Raw genomic sequence first — 5377 nt, forward strand, 5'->3', positions numbered from 1 at the left:
CATCTTCGGATTATGGCACAATTGTTGAAATGATGGTCGTACTGTCCATTGATGTGATATTTATTGCAGCCACCATGACAACTCTGTAAATTTGTGGCATGTCCCAGGCAAGGCTGCCTTTGACGGTTCCTGACTTGTCCTGGCTGCCAAAGATAAACAGGAGCCGTAGCGTACAAGCAGCCCCTGACAATGATTATTACTGTATCCTTCCCTTGTTCCATTCCAGGGGTGTATGCAGTTAAGGTATTGATTAGGGCATTCCTCTGGTGCCTGGTTCCCTTGTCCTCACCATCAGGTCTGTCATTAGCACTTTTGAGCTGCAAGTTGAAAATTTCCTTTGTTAGTCATAAGCGATTATATATATTTTCCTGTTCAGATACTGTATAATTTGAGAGGCATGGTCATAACTGGTATTCAACTCAACACCTTATTGGACAGGCCATATATTTTTAACAAGCTGTTTATATTGCTTCCAGAATTTTCTCAATTTAGTTATCAATTAGGTATACCACACAGGTGAAAGCAGATCAGACAAAAATGATTAATCCTCTGTACCCACTGTTATTTGTGTAAAGGACCTTTCACACCACATGCTTTGGAAGCATCAGAGGCGCCACAAATCAGTCTAAAAAGCATTATTTTCAATGAAACGCGTTGCTTTTTAGAGGCGTCTGAAGCGTCACGTCAAAAGCCGAGCTAAACCAACACTTCTGCCGGGAGTGTGCACATTCCTGCTTGTCAACAGGCTGACGCGGTCAAAGTTCAACCCAATCCAACTTTTGCCGCTCTGAACTGTGACAAAGCTTTGCACTGTCCAATAGAAACAACGTGTCGGGTCCAAACATGGAAGACTAGTGGCAGAAACCACTGATCTCTACAAAACAGGAAGGTGTCACAGGACTGCTCATTTATACAGAGCAGTTTTCTGAAGAAAAATCTTTGCAAATGTTTTTTTAAACCTCAAAATTAATTTGATTGCTGTATTAAAGCTTTTTAGTGGTTCATCGACGCACATACAACATGGCGATCACTCAGCTTTCCTCTGGAGAAAGAAGAAGGAAAAAAAAAAAAAAAAAACATCTGAGCAGAAGTCTCCGCCCCCTTGCCGCATGCAACACGTCGGGGGTGTGGAAGGCGTTGACGCGACGCCTGATGCATAAAGCATGCAATGTAAAAGGACTTTTAGTTACCGTATTTCCATAAATACAGCATGTTTCATAATATACTGTGTAAAAAATGAAACAGCAAAACTTTATTAAAGTGATGAGGATCTAACAAACAGAAAACACATTAACTCACTTCTTCGAGTGACTTTACTGGAAGCCCCATTACTTCCAGGCACTGCTTGGAATTGGTTCAAGCCCACACTTCTGGTTTAGCTGGCCATTCTTCGGATAATCGTCTCAGCAGGGTCCACATTGTTCTCTCTCCTGGTATGTCTGGGAACCGTCACTTTCAGGGACGGTCAAAGGATGCAGTGCATCAACTTTGTCATTCAGCTGTTTGATACTGTGAATGATGTCATTCTGCTTCTCCTGGAACACAAAATGTATATATATCCATATGTTACAACCTTAATACAGAAGTTCTTACTTTACATTAAATCCTAATGCTTCACAAATGATTAAACCAATGCTGTTGACCTTTCATCATGAGCATGGACAAATCTGTGAATTAACAGAGATGAAACTAAGTAGGTAAGTCCCTTCGGCTGCTCCCTTGTTTGCACTCGGGGTCGCCACAGCAAATCTGAGGTGGATCTGCATGTTGAATTGGCACAGGTTTTATGCCAGATGCCCTTCCTGATGCAACTCTACATTACATGGAGAAATGTGGCAGGGGTGGGATTTGAACCCGGAACCTTCTGCACTGAAACCAAGCGCATTAACCACTCGGCCACCACTCAGTGATGCCATGGAGGGGGAAAAAAAAAAAAAAAAAAAAAACTTGAAAGATCTTGGCAAGGCCCTGGTGGGGTCTGGTGGTTGTCCCCCAGAAAAATGTGAAATCTCAAATGCATAGAGCTCAATCAGAGCTGTGACTTGCCCGGTCTGAGAGCCCCTCACACGGGGTAGAGAGACAGCAGCTGGCCACCGGGTCAATAGTCCCTCCCCACGTAGAGCAGAAAAATACACAAACACTGCTTCGCTTTAAATGCACAATAAGTCTATTTCAGATGATCAGCGTGGACCATCTTTCTCTTAACCCTTTACCTACTGAGGCTATAAATGGACGATTGGTTATAATTTTTTATTATAGCAATAAAATTAAGAAATAATGTTCTGTTTGTGTGCTTTGGTATGCTTTTCCAAGAGTACTGAATTTCAATTATATTACACCTGATTAACTATTTATACACATTATTTGTAAGTTTTAACATTTAAAATGAGAAAAAACACAAATGAACATGATTTTTTTTTCAGTTTTTTAGTGAAAAATGATTGTTATGTAAAGGAAGTTTGGATTTCACATTTTTAACAGGAAGCTGTAAGTGTTTACAATCAAAATAATTAATTTTGTGTGTCTAGAACTCAGAAACAGTGCAAAAGTAAACATTTTACAAGGCGAAAATATGCCAATTTTAAAGTGCAGAACCAAACAATATGAATAACAAAGTGCAAAACTATATATAAATATGTCAAGTATTATCTGTTTTATTAAAATGTGCAATAAATCACTCATTTTGTGCAAAATTATACAATATGAATAAAACAAAGTGTCAAACTATATACAAATATATAACCAAGAATCAAAATTAGATCTAAACAACATCAGTCCATTGTCAGTGTGGTACCGTTTGTAACAGTTTCTGTCTGGCTGAAGACAGAGGCCAATTTTACAAAGTTTGCACATCCAGCAGGTTGACCTCTTGCAAACCTTGCAAGAACCCTGCCTTTTCCTCAAGAATTACTACATTTATGTTTGCTGTCTGTCTCTGTACTTTTCTGTCACTTTTACGCTCTTTTGCATACTTTTCCCTCGTTTCAAAAGTCACTGAACGCACTTTACCGTAATATATGCAACATATAGCATACTTTTGGAAAGCACGGGTTCTTGGCTTGCTGTCAGTGTTGAAATTTTTCAGACTGAGGGCTTACATGAGAACTTACGGTAATAAGAATCAGCGGCGCACGAGTGTGAAACTTCAGTGTTTTTCCTCTGCGTGATGACGTCACAGGCTTACGTTTACCGTAATACACCATATATCATTGGAAAGCCCTTGGTGTTAGCTTAACAATGCACTTTGGATCATTCGGATTGGACAAACTATGGCGGAGTTATGCGAAAAAAAAATACGCATATGGAAAATATGGCGTGGGCGGCATCGCTGTAGATAAAGGGTTAAAAGGCTTAATTTTACTCTGTGTCACATTGGAAAGCAGTAGCTATCGTTGCTAATTTGATTAGCTGTTATGCTCGCTTTTTTCTTTTTTTCTGCGGACGTTGCAGCGCCACACACAGGCCTGGCATATGTACTACAACGTTAAACGAAGCTTCAAGGCACAGAATTTGCCTCGAACATTTTTTGTAATCGAATTATTCAAGTTACTTGACTCATCGTTTCAGCCCTAATTCTGATGCTTTCTCAGGTGTATTTACCCACCAAAAGAATCTCAAAAAAAAATTTTTTTTTTTTTTGGACAGATCACTTTTCCCACACCAGATAAGGTGGTAAACCTCAGTAGTATAGCATAGAAGTCCTTCTGTTTCAAGTGTATGGTACCATAGACAGTATGCACACACTATGCAAATGAAACATTATGCAAGGGACATAGAAACTGAGTTTTCATAAAAGGAATTCTGTAACTTTATATCAGCAATAAACAAACATGTTAATTAAGTAACAGGGCCTGTAAATTATTTATTTAAATAAGGAAAATTAGTATATACAACTTCATTACTGGCAGATTTTACTGTATTTTCAAATTATATCCCAAATAGAACAGACTATTTCTTGCCAGAAATTTTGAATATTTTGCTTGCTGAATGTGAATTTTTAGAATCTTCTGGCACAAGACACTGAACAATCTTATTTAACCATTATAATACAAACCTCTGGATAAGGATCAGGCTGATGTATATCAACTGCAGGCACACACTCAACCAACTGATCAGATGGAGGATTCAGTGATTTAACAACTCTTAAGGCAGCCGGCATGGTTCCTGTTGGGGAGACAAATAATAATCCAAAAATATTTTTAAACTTATCTTTATAAAGTCTCTTTCTGGGCACTGACATTACTCAAACTTTAACTGCATCAACACCTAATAAAAGACAGAGTATATATTTTAGTCATGGTCATAAAAAGCTATGTATATTTTAAATTTAGCATTTATTTAAGCAAATTAGTCCCTTTGAGATAGAGACCTCTTTTATAAGTGACCTGGACAGTTATAAAGTTTCCAATTCACCCAACCTGCATGTCCTTGGAAGTGAGACACACCTTATTGACACCTTTAGGCTTCTGGCTTAATATCAGAATAAATTAAAACATGGACAAAATATGAATTAGGCCTGTGCCTCTCTGTGGCTAACGTTAGCTCCGTGCTAGTCAAAAATGTGTTGGTTTGGTTCCTATTAGTCCATGTCTGTCATAACCAAGCTTCAAGCAATTTCTGTCTTTTCTGTCTAAAATGGGTTTGTGCTCACATCAGGTTCCATTACCTTAAAGTGTCGATAGTCACAGCGTCGTGATAACCGTAGGAAGGCCTCGCCATTTGAAGCTAGCTGCTAACTCGTGGTTGTGTTGGTTTTCTGTGATCCAGTCGATGATCTTCCAGCGTTAGTCTCCTCTTCTGCTCTCAATGGTCTCTTAATCATAATATAGAGACTGACCAGGCAAATTAACGTCTTGAACATAAACTTTTATTTGCCAAAAGTGAACAGAGCATGCGGCACTGTTAGTTAGCTAAGTCTTCTTCTTCTTCTTTGTTAAACAGCGGGTTTTAACCCAACTAGGTGCACTACTGCCACCAACTGTTTGGTGGAGAACACTGCAAGTTTTTTTTTTCTTTTTTTTTTACCAGAATGAGAATGTTGCATTTTACATACAGAAATGATTGTATCCAGGTGTTATATTGTGTACAATGTACATGTTTTACCCTGGATAATTATAATATCATGCCTCACTGCAAACATGAATTGAGCAGCTGAAATTAAAGGAATCAGAAAGGAAGAAATATGTTATTATGGTAACAATTCCCACCAAACACTGTTCGGCTGTGACATGAAGTCATCCTCAAATGAGGCCTGAGCAAAACACTAAACCCTGGACAAATGTTCATTCTGGAAATGTGAAATCGAGTTGATGTTCTGCTGTAACATGTGTGACTGCTATATTCATCTCATGTTCAGCATGTTTGTTTAAAAACATGT

At 38.5% G+C, this 5377-nt stretch overlaps 1 long non-coding RNA gene across 1 annotated transcript; it reads right to left on the bottom strand.

The window, feature by feature from the left end:
• Positions 1–274: 274 nt before the first annotated feature.
• Positions 275–4917, bottom strand: LOC117516533. Its single transcript, XR_004562454.1, has 4 exons — positions 4667–4917; positions 4055–4164; positions 1300–1535; positions 275–317 (listed from the first exon to the last, which is right to left on the bottom strand). It is a non-coding gene; the product is annotated as an uncharacterized LOC117516533 (long non-coding RNA).
• Positions 4918–5377: the final 460 nt, after the last annotated feature.

Source organism: Thalassophryne amazonica, chromosome 9 (assembly GCF_902500255.1).
Source record: "Thalassophryne amazonica chromosome 9, fThaAma1.1, whole genome shotgun sequence".
Classification (NCBI taxonomy): Eukaryota; Metazoa; Chordata; class Actinopteri; order Batrachoidiformes; family Batrachoididae; genus Thalassophryne; species Thalassophryne amazonica.